The sequence below is a fragment of the Podarcis vaucheri genome (assembly GCF_965113315.1).
Source record: "Podarcis vaucheri genome assembly, chromosome: 5".
NCBI lineage: Eukaryota > Metazoa > Chordata > Lepidosauria > Squamata > Lacertidae > Podarcis > Podarcis vaucheri.
This window is the reverse complement of record NC_138763.1, coordinates 46059418-46076136: the sequence shown is the minus strand read 5'-3', so window position 1 is coordinate 46076136 and position 16719 is coordinate 46059418. Positions and strand designations below refer to the sequence as shown.

Here is a 16719-nt window from a genome sequence, read left to right as displayed (position 1 = left end):
CTGACACTATTGTCTTAGAATCTAATACTTACATCCTGAAGCAAATCCAGCATATCAGGTTGAAGTAGTCACACCAGTATCCCCCCTCTGGGCGATGGGTTCTCTTTTCCTTCCTTTGTATGGTGCACGGGTGCTAGCTGCTGTAAGGCCAATAACAGATAATAAGATAAGGCTATCAATGGCTACTAGGCACAATGACTTTGTTCCACTGCCACTGTTCAGTAAGCCTCTGAATATTAGTTGCTGGGAATCACAAGTGCTCAGGTCCTGTTTGTGGACTTCCTACAGATATCTGGTTGGCCACTGTGAGAACAGCATGCCTGACTGATCCAGCAGGGCTTTCCTTAATGTTCTTATGAGTTAAGCTAGCCCTTAACTGTTAAGGACTCAAATCAGTTTAGACTTCAAAAACGTGAGGTTGAAATGGAAGAAGAAGAAGAAGAAGATGAGTTTGGATTTGATATCCCACTTTATCACTACCGTAAGGAATCTCAAAGCGGCTAACAATTTCCTTTCCCTTCCTCCCCCACAGCAAACACTCTGTGAGGTGAGTGAGGCTGAGAGACTTCAGAGAAGTGTGACTAGCCCAAGGTCACCCAGCAGCTACATGTGGAGGAGCGGAGACACGAACCCAGTTCGCCAGATTACAGGACTACCGCTCTTAACCGCTACACCACACTGGTTCTTGACTGGACTGAGAGTTGCTCAGATTAGTTATGACATCAGTCTTTCCTTTCACAACTGAGTGGTGCCCCATGTAAAAAGTTTTCTTTTAAATTTGATTCCTATAAAGGTTAGTTGGAAAGTTAATTTTGAGAGGGAATCTATCTTGAGTTATGCCACCTGGACAGGATAGGACCAATGTTAAACACTCTCTCTCACACTTGGAGCACAACATGACATTGGTTGTGGGGGAGGAAATAGTGGAAAAAAACTATTGGTGCAGTAGTGGTAACCTTGTATTTGGGGTGAGACTATCACTGGCAGAACACCAGCAGTGCAAAATTTGAAGAATGGAAGGGAAATGTGAAAAATCCTACGCCCACTCCTGTCTCTTGCAATGGGATAACTTTTTGTTTACAATCAAGATGATGAAAGTTTTCACGTTCCATTGAAATTAATGGGAGTAGTCCCAGCCTTAACAGCACCTTTCTTCACTTCCACAGCTACAAGGATTTTGATTAACCCTGCACTTGATCAGACCATCCTCATGCAAGGCATTCTGCTGGTGTAATGCCAAGAAAATATGAATGGGAAATCCACATGTTTCTATTAGAGAAATTCTGTCTTCTGAAATGAAGATTCCGTCTTCTGTGACTCTCTCATAAGTTGTTCCTGGAGGTTGATTCTGAGCCAATCGTTAATGTTGCATAGATACAGCCCTGTCTCAACATGCCACCAGAAGAGGTACTTCTGGGAAATCCCAAAATTGATTGCAGTATGCTATTCTGAGGACTTTCCAGGTTAGAAGAACTGTGGTGAACTCTACTATTTGGTTTTTAAAGGATGACTAGGATTGGGTTGCCCACATTGTGTTTCCAAAGTCTGAGAATCCCATCAAGTTATCATATATAACTAAGACAGTGAGCTATAAATCAATGAGTCTTTGTTTGAGTCTTGTCTTTACTGTTAATTCACTGAGTGCCCTTAGTCAGTGTAATCAACATGGTTCCCTCCAGATGTTGATGGACTCCAACTCTCATCAGCTCCAGCTAGCATGTCCAATGTTAAGAGATGATAGAGCTGTAGTCCAGCAAAATCTGGAAGACCACAGACTTTCCACCTGTGCCTTAGGCATATCACTCTCTCTTTATCAACTTGTTTTTCTCTCCACAACCAGTATCCTCTTCAATATGGGGGATAATAATACTGATTTAATATAAAGGTTGAAAGAATTGCAACTAGATAATGCATGCACAGTGTTTTGAATGCAATATACCAGTGTTAAGTATTATTATTAATGGCATTGAGTTTAATAGTACAGATATGATCTAGTTAAATCCCGTAAAATGAATCTCCAAGTAAAAAAATCTACCTTGTTCAATGGTCCAGTAATCAGTCTTCCACAAGTAATTCCTTGATGTACCAAAGACAACAAATAACCTTGGTCTTACTATAATGTATAGATAACTGATCTTTCCTGCAATAATTTCCCAAAGCTGTCAGATAGTGTCTTGTCAAAATTGCCTGGAAAAATGAAAGTTGAATTCATGTCATCCCTAAGGAATATATCTTGTAAGTATATAGAAACAAACAGTTACTATTCAGAGAGAACATTGTTGCAGCTCAGTGGTAGAGAACATGCTTTGGGGTGATGGGGGGCAGAAATTTTTTCCAAAATGGTACATTTTTCACAAGGCATTTTCTGCATCGTAGGTTCATTAGTACCAACAAATGGCTGCAAAGTGCAATTACAATATTAGTCAAGCTTTGAAGTTTCAGTATTTTTAGCTGTTACTAAATGCAAATAAAATAAAACACTAAATTGATAGAGCATTGGATCCCACCCCTTGCAACTCCCCCCCCCGCCCCGATGCACAATATGTTCTTCATGCAGAGGGTCCAAGGCTCAGTCCTAAGCTACTCCAGGTAGGGCTGGGAAAGACTTCTGCCTGAAACCTTTGAGATGGTGCCAGTGTCAACAGTGCTGTGCTGGATGCACCAATGGCTTGATACGATACGATATCTTTATTGTCATTGTCCCATACAGAACAATGAAATTGAAAATCTACATAAGACATTCAAAAACCCCTGAAAACTCTGAAAACCCATTTTAAAATACAATACACTATAGAGACTCCTTATGCTGCGTTTAGAATCAGCATTGCATTTGCGTAGATGTAAAAACTGTTTCTCAGGCAGGTAGTCCTGGTCTTTATAAACCTATACCTTCTTCCAGAAGGCAGAAGCTGAATGAGATCATACTTGAGCAAGTATGGCAGCTCCCCATGTTTCTGTTTAGTTCAGAAGTTGTTATTAATCTCATTATTGTAATTCAGTCTTTATTGGTTTAAAATCAACATAGACACACAAGGAAAACTTAGAAAAAGAAAAAAAGGAAGGAAACAGAACAAAAAAAAAAACCACAGTACATCTCTTGCAAGGGGGAAAAAAATAGAACAGTACATCACGAATATACAATTTTTAATTTTTTTTGTGTAGTTCAGAGTTTTATGGGTGGGAATGCCATCTTCCCCAGGCAAGGGAAATTATTTTATTCTGTGAACCGCTCTGAGACCTCCGGGTATAGGTCGGTATATAAATTTAATAAAACAAATACCGTACTTTTCTGTGTATGTTTTTTAACCAGAAAATTAGGTTTAAAATTGGGGCTCGTCTTATACACTGGTAGTGCTGAGGGGTGTTTTCTTAATTTGGAGTCCCCCAAAATAGGGGGTGTCTTATACATGGGGGCGTCTTAGACACAGAAAAATATGGTAAATAAAAATTAAGGGTTTAAACACCTCTTTATCTATTATAAGTAGTGCAGTCCTAATCATGTCAGCTCAGAAGGAAGTTGTATTGAATTCAATAGGTCTTACCCTCAGGTAATTGGGATTTGGATTACAACTTGAATCCTTTATAATGTCCTGGTTATCAGTGGCACTAGCTGAAGAGTTTAAAGCTTAGAAACCATTTTCTCAGGCCAAATTAGAAGTGTTTGCCACGAGTATGTTCTTGTTATCACAATTGTGATCAACTAGCTTCCAAGATGCTTAAGCGTCATTTCATCTAGCTGGGTGCTTGACTTCTTCACAAAATTGTTTCTGAAAATGGCATTTCTTAATTTTCGCTACCACCTTATATCCTTACTTCCTAGCTCTCAAATTGTTCAGCACAGTCTCTGAGTTAGATCATTTAAGCCCCCTAGCTGATTGTTCCATTGCTTTTTTTGAGCTCATTCTATTAAAATCAATACAAATTGTTTGGCACCTTTTCCAAATCCCCCAAGAGCAGTGTGATTAAGTTTTGATGTTGGTGCTCACCTGCTTCTATCACTCATTCTGGATCATACCACATTGATTTTTGGGTGGGTGTAACATACAGTAATTGTTAATAATAATAAAAATAAACATTTATAATAATAAAGCTGCTTTTATTAACATTTTTTGAAGTGGGAAGAGATGGATCAGAACTGCCCACAATTAAAAAAAATCAGAGAATGCTCTCCTGGAATGGTTCAAAATGTGGTTTTATAAGAGGTGCACATTTATTTTTGGATTTTCTGAGCACTAGGTAATTTTGGGTTTACAGAGGGGGAAAGTGTGAGGTAGAAGTTGTATACAGTGAAGAACTGTGGGACACAGGGGAATTAATTGGCACACAAGGGGTAGACAATCCACAATTAACTGAGGTGTGAACAGGTCCTAAGTGGACCCATAGGATCATCCTGTTTGAGGGTTAAGTAGTTGAGGGAGAGAATGGAAGGACATGTTTCTGTTCAGATTTACAACCTGGAGGAGAGACTCCTCAGTGGGGTCATATGGAGTCTATATCTAGGCATATCCTCTAGCCTCCAGGGGCAAAGTCGACAAATTCCTCTCCCGTGCAAAGATGCTCTGCAAAAGACGTGGGTGGATGGAAATTGCCCTTCTATCATCGCTTCATCATCTTAACACAAAATGCGTTAAAATATGCTAAGTGGAGGAACTAATCTGCTTTAAGTGGTTTTAGATCTGCAACTCTGAATCATTGGCTGAATTAGATAATATACTGGTAATTGTTCACACAAGACATGCCTCTTGGAAGCTTCTCCTGAAGCCTCTCTAGTACCTGTTATGGGGTCACAAATCCTTTTCTCTTGGGATCCTGGATACCCAGGGTTGGCATTACTGCCCTCTCCCCAACCTGGACAGGAGACGGTTTTTGGTTTTTTTTGCGGGGTATGGATTATGTGCACTCTGCACGTGCCCAGAGGGCTGCCTTCTTATTTTTGTTCTCAATTACTTCACACCTTTCCGGGCCGAATCTTGGCCCTCAAGACCGGTCCCGGTGTTCCTTTTTAAAAATTCCAATTATTTTTGCACCCAGCCCCTGCCCCCAACCCCGCAAGCCCCCTCCTTTCCCCTGGCCTGGCTGGCTGAGGGTTTCAGGGTGCCCGTGCTGGGCTTGGGAAGCCGTGCTGAGGAAGCCCGCTAGATGGCGGCACAGAGAGCCTCGCACGGGTTTTTCCTCGCTCGCTTCCCAGCTGCGGCTTCTCGCCTCGGTGGCGGCGGCGGCCGCTCATTCGGCACCGGCTCGGACCGCGAGCGGGAAGGCGAATCCGGGCCGGGGGTGTCTGGCGGGCGCGAGAGCGAGCGAGCCGTGTGGGACCCGCGGGCAGCGGCCGGAGCGCAGGTGAGAGACAGAGGGGGGCGGCCGCGCGTGGAGGGGGAGACGAGGCCGTGTGCTATCTATACGTGTGTGACAGAGTGCGCGTGAGAATGGGCGTCTAATTGGGGGGCACTCTAGAGTAGGAGGCGGTGGACAAAGAGGGCTCCTCGGAATATGCGGCTGCGGGAGGCTTGGAGGGCTACGGTCGTCTGAAGGCTGAGGGAGCATTGCTGCCTGCAAGCGCAGGAGGGGTGTGTGTGTGTAAGAGAGCGATCTTGGGCTTACGGCGAGGCGGAATATAATGTGTAGTGGGGGGGGGGCTCTGCGCTGGTCACGTATCTGGACCAGGCTTTGGGGTACGTGGGGGGGGGCCGTTATGAGGAGTTAGGATATGGCGGGCAATTGGGGCATCGTGAGAGAAAAGGGGCTGGGGCATTCTGGAGGTCAGGGCATGGGGGGAGGGGATAGGGACGTGGAGGGGAGCAGGCTGAGGTGTGGGGAGCTGACGAGGGGATCTGGGCCAGCCTGGGGCGGTGGGAGCTGCTGCTGGAGATGGAAGCTGCGAGGTGTGCCTCGAGGGCAATCTGCAAGAGGTGGGCTCCATGCTGCGGGCTTGCAACACCGGCTGGGGCTTTAGGGAGGCGGGATTGTTTAATTGTGGAAGCATCTGGTAAGGAGATCGGGAGCGGGCATTGTAGAATACGGAGGCTGGACTAGAGGGGTAAGGTAAGTGGCCCACCGTGGTGGAGCAATCCGTGGGGCAGGATGTGGGATGCTTTAGCGCCCACCCAGGGGCTCATCTGGGTCAGGTCAGGGATTGGAAATGGTGCAGGGTAGGCTGAAGAAGTCTTGGGGGGGGGGGGTCTGCAGCCATTCTCTTCTAGACTCTGGGACTTAATGGACTTACACTCCTCCTGACCTTAAGATGTGATTGTGGCAAGTCAACCCTGCTGCATTTCTGGCCCTCATCTGCTGAGTGGGGCACCAAACAACTGCCTCAAAGTCCTGCCCTGAGAGCGCAACTCTTTGTGTGTGTGGAGATGGGGGGGCAGGGCAAGAACAACATTATGCAATCTCTGGGGCCATGATTTTGTGTAGTAGGGGTGGGATTTAAAGGTACAACTATGGAATAGTAGGTAGGAATACTAGACTGAGAAGGCTATTCTGGAGTGGAGCAGGTTGCTGAGTTGCCATTTTGATGGAGGTTCCTGGATATATGGGAGGAGTGGGCTGTGGAAGAGGCCGATTAAGCCTCGATTAAGGGCTGGGGAATATATGGTGGGAAGTGGAGTGTGCATAGCAATGGGCAGAGGGATCAGCTGACTCAAATGTCAAATATAAGGATCAGCGTGGGGTGTCTGATGTGAAGTGGTCTTGCAAAATCAATGATGTCCCTAATGGTGTGCAGCTGTCACCCTGTGGAATAAGTCACAGTCTTGTGTCCCACTGAAATACAAGGGATCTGGAAGCCTGACCAGCTTGTTCAGGTGATAGAAGGTATGTCAGCCAAAGGGACTGTGTGTCAATAAATAGGATGTGTACATATGGCTATGAGGGCCACTTGATAAATGTAATTTCCCCTATAAAGCTGAACATGTGTAAAAAATCATGTGTGTAATTTAAGTGGGAAGCTGCAGTGGATTCCCAGTGAAAGCAAACTAGTGTGTAATTGTCACATTTCTCTTTCCGCCACACTGGTATAATGTAATAAGGAAAACACTGAACTGGCTCTCAGGTACCTTAAGAGTGGAGCAAGTTGTTTTGTATGTGCAAGATATCTTATGGAGACTCTGATATTGAAGTCACCAGCTTCTCAGTTAGTGACATGGCCCTAAATGTTTCCAATGAAGTTCACAGACTCAAATTGTCCTTCTCACTATCTCAGTTGGTCGAGCATGAGACTCAATCTCAAGGTTGTGGGTTTGAGCCACACATTGGCAAAAGATTCCTGCATTGCAGGGAGTTGGACTAGATTACCCTCATGGTCACTTCCAACTCTACAATTCTATGATTTCTATGAAATCTTCTTCAGCACCATCTTAGGCATGTCTGCTCAGTAGTGAGTTTTATTAAATTCAATGGGACTTACTCCCGGGTTAAATGTGTTTAAGGTGGATCAAGTTTTATTTTGAATGACAGCTAGAAGTCTGTGTCTTTCTCTGTATTTATAGCCTTTGACCTGCTGGGTTCCAGGAGGTTTTTGTCAGTTTAAATGGCTTGGTGAGCTAGACTTAGCCAGTCCTTTAGTTCTATCAATTGGGTCTTCAAAGTCATTTTTTTGTCTTAGCTCAGAAGGTTCTGTATGTCATTGCTGCTTTTGAGGAGGGGGTAGTGAACTAGACATTCAGAGTGCTGCAGTCCTTTCATCAACACCAGCATAAAACTTGCAAAGTAGCTGAGGAGGAAGGAAAAGTGTAGATTTCTCTGAAAGATTGAGAGATAATAATACTTAATGAAGCTACTCTGTTATGACCAACAGTATGAAGGGCTGCTACATGTGTGCTGATTCCCTTCTTCCTCAACCTGTTCCTATTTTTAATGTAAGGTCTCTAGAACTGATGTATTAAATTAGGATTTGAACTTTATGCTGATTTCTTTTTTCTTTTTTTTACCCAAATGCATTGTTAAATAGATCCTACATTTTGCCAGGTTCACTGCAGGTTCTGGCCTGTGTAGATTTTTTAAAATGCCGTACAGTATATCTCTTTTCTTTTTAATTTCTTTAGTCTGGGGAGGGGTGAAAGCACCCCTTTTCGTTGCAGAATCTGTTTGTCTTAACAGCTTGCAAAATGCACAACGAGTCCCTTGTGCTGCACTATTTAATTTTTATATTATTTCTTCTTACAAATCCACCTGAATGTTCCCTTTTGGAAATGTAATGGGTTCTAGTAGTAGTGTGATTTATTTAGTGGCTTTTGGCTGGCTGGCTGTAGTAAGAAGAAACCACCAGAAGCACTCAAAATAATTGATGCCCATCTACTCTGGGCTATGGAAGTGAAAAGCTATGTTACTCACAGGGCTTTCTTTGGGAACCAGGCACTGCAAGTCTGTCTTAGCATCTCAGCAAGTAAGACTTCTGGCAGCTGCAGGAATGGCTTTAACGCAGTCTTTAAAATCCTGCTTCTAAGAGATCTGCCTGAAAATGGACAGTTCTGTGTGATGACTGATGAATTTATAGTAGCAAGGCATGGTTTGGCTTTGTCCTGTTGGGATAAAAGGTGCCATTTTGAAAAGGTGACTTCAGATTGATAGTTGCAAAGAATAAAAGATTGACAATCCTGGCACTGCAGTACCTGCTTTGCAATTGGATCCATGCCATATAGGTCACATCCTTTGACAAGGGAATCCTTGCAACAACTGTGGAAAGCAGGATTGGGGGACCTCAGGCCCAGGGGCCAAATGCAGCCCTCCAGGTTTCTCTGTTGGGCCTCTGGGACTCCTCCCAGCCCCCGGGACTCTTCTGAACTACCCCACTCTTTGCAACCTCCTCGTGGGTTTTTGCCTGGCTAGAAGGTGTAATGAACTGATTATGCTTTTTGCTAATGGAGGTTAGAGAGAGAAGTGAGTGTGAAGAAATTAGCTTACTATACAAAGGTAAAACTGCTCTGTCAACCTCTAACTCAGGCACCACCTATTTCTGGTACATGGCCCCCAAAAGGCCAGCCAGAAGGGACTGTGGCCCTAAGACTGAAAAAGGGGCCACGTCCAAGCTGTAAAGTAAGCCAGTGTTGTTCTTTCCCTCTATTACTGAAATGGAGAGGCTGAAACTGAGAGACAGTGGCTTACTTCCTGGGGAATGAGTGGCTATTTGAACCAGTGGACTACCAGCCATGCCCCTAACACATCTGTATCAACAGATTTGGAAGAGCCATCTTGCCCATTTGGGGAAATGCTAATCATAGAATTGTAGAGTTGGAAGGGACCCCAAGAGTAATCTAGTCCAACTCCCTGCATTACGGAAATCTCAGTTAAAGCATCCATGACAGATGGCCACCCAACCTCTGCTTAGAAACCTCCATTGAAGGAGGAGAGTCCACAAGCTCCCGAGGGAGTCTGTTCCACTGTCAAACGGCTGTTACCATCAGAAAGTTCTTCCCAATGTTTACTCAGAATCTCCTTTCCTGTAACTTGAAGATAATAGTCTGGGTCCTATCCTCCAGAGCAGGAGAAAACAAGCATCTTCCATGTGACAGCCCTTTAGATATTTGAAGATGGCTATCATATCTCCTCTCAAGTGTCCTCTTTTCCAGGGTAAACATACCCAACTCCCTCAACCTCAATAATATCCTCTTATTATTTGGCTACACTGATACTGGGATAAAAGCACTGCACAGTTGGCTCCCTCTAATATCACTGACCAACCTTTTCACCCAAACAACAGAATAAGAGAGAAGCTGTAGAAGAAGCTGTAGGAGAACCAATGAGTGGATAATTTTCATTGGTAAAATATTAGCTGGGTGGGAATGAGGGAAAATTTTCACAGGTAAATTGGACTGGTGGGGGGGGGGGACAGCTGCTTTTCTTAAATACATGGTCCCAGCTGAGATGGGGCTCCCCCCATGGCTGCTTTTGGCTAAAATACAGATAGGTGAACCTATCTTTTATCTTGTCTAGTTTGGCCCTGAGGCTCTATTTATAACTGCACAGTACTTTATTGTTTACTCAGTCACACTAAGTTCAATGAGACTTATAATATATAGTATTGCAGTCTGAAAAGCCCTGTGTCAGACTAGAAGGTTTCTTTTTGAAGAAGGTCAGTAGCACCTAAAGGATTTCGACACATAATAGAGGTTTACCCAACCTGTGTTTAGAAACCTCTAATGAGATGGATAAATCAGTCTGCATCCAATTTGTGCAATTGCCCACCAATTATTTTGTTTCTTTATTATATTTAACCTACATCTATCTTCCTGTAATTTAAGCCCATTAATTCTGGTTACCTGCAGTTGCTGTGGAGACCAACTGGTTTTCAAGGTGTTTAAAGCACCTATTTTTATCTTAAACTGCTGTTCTATTGCTTTGCCCTTCCTCTCACACCCCTTCATCTTGTTGTCATCCCCTCTTTCTCCAGCCTAAATATGCTGAGTTCTTGTGACTGCTCACCCCTCTTCCTATCTACCACCTCTCTCTTAAGTCCACATGCAATTAAGTTCCACTGGCACTCTGGCGTGTCTTTCCAGACAAAATTGGCTTATATAGCACAATAAATGCATAATTATTGTAAATGTGCAACTGATATTCATCGGTTGTGCTGGATTCCTTGTCTTTCAAGGTACTGTCTTTGTTGTGGATTGAGTGAATATTGGAGAAAATGGCAAATACTGTATCAGTATTTAGATACGGGGAAAATGCAATTCATTCCCTGCTAATTATGTTATAAACTTGCCCAGTGGCATTAGGCAAGATGCTATTTCAAACCCCTATTGTATCTGGATTATGCTATGTGTGTGTGTGGTAATATTGAGCAACCTGCTTCCTCTTTAACCAGGCCTTTGGCTGATTGACATCTGATGTCCTTTTAAAATGTGTTGTGAAAGGGAGGAGTATTGCTTAGCCTTTGTTTTTGTTTTTATTATGTAATTTCTGTTTTTTCATATTGTGACTTTATGTTGTGAACTGCTCTGAGATCTACGGGTATAGGGGCAAATTTAATAAACAAACAAACTAACTAACAAACAAACAAACAAACATAAATAAATAAATAAATACAGGGTTGTATGGAATATTCCAAGCTAGTACAGTGTTATCTTGGTTCCCAAACTTAATCTGTTCCGGAAATCTGTTCCAAAACCAAAGTGTTCTAAAACCAAGGCGTGCTTTCTCATATAAAGTAATGCAAAATGGATTAATCTGTTCCAGACTTTTAAAAACAACCCCTAAAACAGCAATTTTGCTAGGTTTTTGGTTTTTTTTGCTACAGTTTTCTTAACCCTATCCAAATTACTGTAGGTTCTTTGAGCTTTAGCTACAAGCCCCTGACACAAGTAATACAGTCATGCCTCGGGCTGAAGTAGCTTCAGGTTGAGCGTTTTCGGGTTGTGCTCCGCAGTGACCCAGAAGTAACAGAGCGCGTTACTTCCGGGTTTCGCCGCTCGCGCATGCGCAGACGCTCAAAATGATGTCACGTATGTGCACGGAAGCGGCGAATCGTGACCGGCGCACGAGCAGAAGCACAGGCGCGGGTTGCGTTCGCTTCAGGATGCGAACGGGGCTTCGGAACGGATCCCGTTCGCATCCAGAAGTACCACTGTATGGTACCAGGTGTATATCACATTTAAACTGTATTCCTATGTACACACTCTTTCTTACCTATGTGTAAGTCCCATTGAACTTAGTGGAACATATTTCTGAGTGCATATGTGTGGAACTGTGCTGCTGGTTACTAACCATGAACAAATCAAAATCAAAATGGTGAATCAGTGGAGGGAATGATTTTTGAAGTGGTTGCTCTGCAGAAATCCGAAATGTGCACATGTAGGGGAAGTGGTTTCAGTAGAAGTGTGGGGAGGGAATTGTGGGGAAAAAGTTATACACTTTTTAAGAATAAGGATTTTGATTACTTTTCTACTTTGCAGTAAACAGAAATGCAGGTGGTCCTGAGACGGGTTGGGTGTATGTTGCTCTCCCCAATGGTACCCCTTGTAAAAATACCTTAGTCAGCTCTTGAAAGCATATAACTGCAAAACTGGGTACTGTGTAAGCTTGAAGCTTTGTCTTAATGGGATTATTGGTGGTGTGAGCCAAATGGAGCAGAGCTTGATTTCCAAGTGTTTGCTTGGTTGCTTTCTTGTGTTTTTTTATATAAGTAAAATTAATGAGAGAGTGCATTAATCGGGGAGAGAATGATAGGGTCTCTTCTGCACTCCCCATCAGAGAACTTCAATATGTACATTGAAAATGTTCCCAGTGTTAAGTTGAAATGAACAGAGACCTTAGCCCACAGATAGTCCAGATTTTAACATTACTGAAAATAGAGGGGTAATGTATTATTCCCCTTCCCATTTGGGGATGCAGAATCCTTCATGCCAGCCTTCTCCAACATGGCTCTGCTGGCTGGGACTGATGGGCGTTTTATTCCAAAACATTAGGAGGATACCAGGTTAGGGAAGGATGCTCTTACATTCTCTATGAATATGGTCTTGGATCAAGTTTAGATGCTTCACTTGCATTCTTACCGACTGGGTAAGGAATTGTAGGTGTTTGTATCTGCTTTGAACCAAATGGTTATTGGAATCTGGCTTTTATAAGCATATGAAGCTAGCCTTGATGGAACAATGCTACTTTTGAAGCTTTAGGCGCTGCTTTCGTCTTGGGGGGAGATAATAGGAATAAGTGACCTGACTTTAAAAGAGACAGTGACAGTTAAAACCTACGGCACTGAACTGCATGCTGCTACAGTCAAGTTATTGCATAAGACTTCAAAGTAATCTTACTGCTTCAAGATTTTGTGTGGAGTGCTGCAGTCACAAAGGCTGTATGGCTCAAACACTGTACAGAGTGTCATGTGTTGCCGTACTTGGAAGGCAGAGAGGGCTGCCTTTACACTGCAGGGCATTGACCCAACTCCTGTGTGGAGAACCTTAGCCACTTCTGCCATAAAGAGTTCTGCATTGTCAAATATAGCCCTGCTAACTCTGATTGCAAGAGAGGCTTTCAAGCATCCGTTTTTCTCCTTCTGGAATGCGTTGGCATCAAAGTGCTCAGGTTGGCCTTGAGTGGAAAAGTATGCTCCTAGCAGGAAGGGCTGGGTGCTGATTGCCTTAGAACTAGAGCTGTCAACTAATTAAATACTTTTTCATTGATTAATCGTCCAACTAAATTAGCATACTATAGAAGGATCAATATAATTGTACAGGTATTTGTGCATTATTGAAGAAACTATGATAATGTACATTTTAATAAACAAAAGTTGCCAATTATAGTTCAAAGAGGCCATCTCTAATACATCATTTTTCATTCTCTGACTGTAAACAGTAACTCAACAGATCAAAAATTAACTTCCAGAAATAAAGTGTTCCCATAATTTTAGCTTCTATTGATTAAAATTTGCCCTGTATCTTAAAATGGATCTATACCAAGTAATCAACCAAAATGTCAGTTGATCTACTAAGCAAACCAATGTTAAAGCCTGGAGTCCTACTTTGAACTGATCCACACAATTGTTTGGAAGGGAGAGAGATGTATATACAGTACAGCCAGCAGAAAATATACCTGGTTTGCAAGCCATAATTTGATTTCCTGCACTTTTGGCTTAGCATCCATACATGCTGCCTGAACACCTGACAGAGTGCTGTCCGCTTGCCTACATCTAACACAGCTATCCAGATCTTTTAGTTAGGCAGTAGAATCATGGCTACATGTACAGCAAGCAGGAGCCCATATGGCTGAGCAAGATGTGCCATTAGGCATGTGTATTCTGCAAAAGTGTACACAGTAGCACAAATCTCAATGAGTGGTATGTGCATTTGGCTGCCACCTTCCGAAATGCCAAGTCCTTGGGGCTAACTTGCTTCACTGTGTTCTTGGCCTCTTGTAGCTATCTATAGCAGTGTTTCCCAAACGTTTTTGGGCAACGGCACACCTGTTTACTGAAAAAAAATCTCGCGGCACACCACCATTAAAGCCCCGCCCCGTGACGTCAGCGCGCAGCGTCACGCCAGGAGGGACGCACAAAAGTGAAAGTTTTTTCCCTCCCCCTTGCCGGGGAACCTCCAAGCTTTGGGCAGGCAGGCAGGCAGAGCTGGGAAGGGGGTTTCCAGGGGACATGGCAGCTCCTCGAAAGGCTTCTCTCAGCTGCGCTCAATCCTCCTCGGAGAGGATTTCCCCTCCGGTCCCATGCCTTCGTTTGGGGCATCGCTCCGGCTGCTCCCTCTCCCGCCGCGCAGGAGCGATGCCTCTCTCTGGCTCTCCCTCCGCGCAGGCTGAGGGAGGGAGGGAGGGGCGCGTGTGACCCGTCTCTGCTGGGAGACCAAACCCAGCGAGGCAGAGTCGCACGGAGGCGCCCAGGCAGCGCTGCCGGCTGCGAGGAGAAGCGCCAGGCAGCAGCAGGAGGCGCGGCCTCTCCTCGCCGCCGCCGCCCCGCCTCTCGCCGCCCGACTTGCCCGCCTCCCTCCAGGCATCTCGCGGCACACGAGGCAACGTCTCACGGCACACTCGTGTGCCGCGGAACACCGGTTGGGAAACATTGATCTATAGTACCTGGTTGTACTGAATCTAACAGGGCTGCTCCTGGGATCCTTGCAAGCTTAAAACATTGCACAAAGGATTGATTAAAGTCCAAATAGTCTCTGGTTCTTCAGGATTACTGTTGTTAAACCTGTTCCCTCTTTTTTTGGATTGAAGGCCAAGATTTTCGAATTTATCCAGTACTCTGCAAGTGTTAATCTATATTGGAAAGTGATTGGAGTTTATAGTTCAAGCCTATTACATGGTATATACGGTGATGGAAATAATTGACAAATGCATGCCATTGTAGAGCTTTAACCTTTATTCGATTTAATTGGATAGGTTAACTGATCAAACATTTTAATCAATTGGAAACATGCCTTTGGTTGATTGGGCAGCAGACTCATTTTATTTTTAAAAAATCTTTTAATGCAAGTATTTATAAAAACTGCAGGGCACAATTGCCATCTTAAAGGGTTTGTAGCCTTTTCAGGCTATCCTGTCCCCTTCAGGTTATTCCCCACTTTCTCTCATATAGAACACCTTTTCTAAGATAATGCCTGCAGCTGCAAGCAAAGAAAGTGTGCTTGTGTTGTAGATTTAATCGATTACTTAATTGCAACTAGTGCAGCTCAGGGTTTACAATTTTCTAAATTTGGTGACAGATCTACTAAATTGTATCTAAACAAGCAGGAATAAGTTGTTGAGCTTTGGACAAACATAGTAATGATATTCCTGTTATGTATGAAGGCATTGTAGGCTGTATGTATGCAATGCAGGCCTAGGCCTTCAGGCCTCCTGTAGCTCAGGAGGTTCAACTGCATAACAAAAGACAGAGAGGATTTTAAAACAGTCCAATGACATTGTTTGTAGCTGGCAGGCTGTCAATCCCTGCTGAGATAGGGCCAGTGTTGTGATTTGCTAATTGCAGGATTAAAGTGACCTATCACAGGTGGTGTGTGTGTTTTGCCTGGGCTGGCTTAAGGTACATATACTGGGCCAAGTGTCCATGTTTGTCATTCTTGTTCTTATTCTTGATGTTCCAATAAATCCTTTTTGAGCTGAATCTTGGTTTTGGGTCATGCCTGAACCCACCTACACTTCAATACCTATTGAACTGTGTTATATTTTTGTTTATTATTAATTACTTGCCCTTCATCCTAAAGTCCCAGGGCTGGTTACAATTAAAACAATATTAAAAACAGTTTTAAACAACTTAGGGAGCACCCCTAAGCTGTGAACCTGCTCCTTTCAGGGAAGTGCAACCCTGACCAGCACAGGCCATCTTCCCACCTCCCAGATTTGTAACACATAATACCTCTATCTTTTCAGAATTACGCCTCAGTTTATTGGCCCACATCCAGCCCATCATTGCCTCCAAGCATTGGTCTTAACACCTCAGCTGCCTCTCCTGATTCTGTTGGAATAGAAAAAAGGAGCTGGGTGTCATCCTTGGCTGTTCACAGCACTTCACTCCAGATCTCCTGGTGTCAGGAATCAGACCATCAGTCTGTTTAGCCCAGTACTGTTGACCAGATGTGGTAGCAGCTGTTCAGAGTCTCAGGTAGAGATCTTTCCCAACCACATCACCTGTGATGGTGATACTCATCTGTACAGCTTAGGTACTACTTTTTTGAACTGTGGATTCTCTCAGTAGAGAAACACCCCACCCCCATCTGCTTAGCCAAACTTTTAGAGTTACACTTTCATGGGGAATGCAGGGTCAATTCACAGTTCACCACCATCACAAGCCCACATGTTAAAAGTCGAAAGAATATTGGAGGGGTGGTGAGCTGATCTTCTAGCTCATGAGTAGGGGACCAGTGCCCCCCCCCCAGTCCTGACTATTGGCCATTTTGGCTGATGACAGTTGGAGTCCAAAAGTGTCTAGAGGGCCACAGATTCCTCACTGCTGCTCTAGCTGGTCAGTTGACCCCATTCAGATCCATAGTTTAGCAGCTTTCAAGTACCATTAGGTCTGTTGCAAACACACAGTCAGAAAGAGGTCTAGAGAAACTCTGCCCCAAGTATTCGTTTGTGTTTTTTATTTCGCTAGTTATATCTTTACCTAGTTGAAAGGAGGGCTCTAGATAGGTGAAGTACAGTGGTATCCCAGGTTACAGATGCTTCAGGTTACAGACTCCGCTAACCCAGAAATAGTACCTGGGGTTAAGAACTTTGCTTCAGGATGAGAACAAAAATTGCGCAGTGGCAGCGCAGTAGCAGCAGCGGGAGGCCCCA

The 16719-nt window shown here is 43.9% G+C and overlaps 1 protein-coding gene across 2 annotated transcripts in view; it reads left to right on the top strand.

Annotated features, from left to right (window-relative positions):
- Window positions 1-5190: 5190 nt before the first annotated feature.
- Window positions 5191-16719, top strand: part of SEMA4G (semaphorin 4G) — a 98546-nt gene continuing 87017 nt past the window's right edge. Inside the window, exon 1 of one of the 2 annotated variants that reach the window (XM_082225078.1) lies at window positions 5191-5337. The gene's annotated coding sequence lies outside the window, so the exon portion shown is untranslated. The remainder of the gene's footprint in view (window positions 5338-16719) is intronic. The other variant, XM_082225079.1, reaches the window with a different exon arrangement.